This window comes from Crocuta crocuta, unplaced genomic scaffold (genome assembly GCF_008692635.1).
Source record: "Crocuta crocuta isolate KB4526 unplaced genomic scaffold, BGI_CrCroc_1.0 scaffold301, whole genome shotgun sequence".
Lineage (NCBI taxonomy): Eukaryota > Metazoa > Chordata > Mammalia > Carnivora > Hyaenidae > Crocuta > Crocuta crocuta.
Window position 1 is genome coordinate 3,034,597 of NW_027527544.1, and position 268 is coordinate 3,034,864.

Sequence of the window (268 nt, forward strand, 5' to 3'; positions counted from 1 at the left end):
GAACGTATCCCAAAGCGTGTGTGCATTGACCAGTAAAGAAAACATTAGAACGATTTCATAAAAACAGACCGGGAGGTTTGGAAAAGAAGAAAAAACGACGATGACAACAAAAACCATGTTTCTACGTCCTTCTGACTGGAGTCGTTTCTCTTATATAAAGAAGAGATATTTTCATATGTAATAGTGTCCTTTCTTTACAGAAATAGTCGTATTATGACACATATGCACAAAGATTAACACTATGACACACTGTACATGGCGGGCCCGG

At 38.1% G+C, this 268-nt stretch overlaps 1 protein-coding gene across 1 annotated transcript in view; it reads right to left on the reverse strand.

Annotated features, from left to right (window-relative positions):
* BCOR (BCL6 corepressor) overlaps nt 1-268 on the reverse strand; it is a 50,473-nt gene that overhangs the window by 27,226 nt on the left and 22,979 nt on the right. The gene's annotated exons all lie outside the window — the stretch shown is intronic.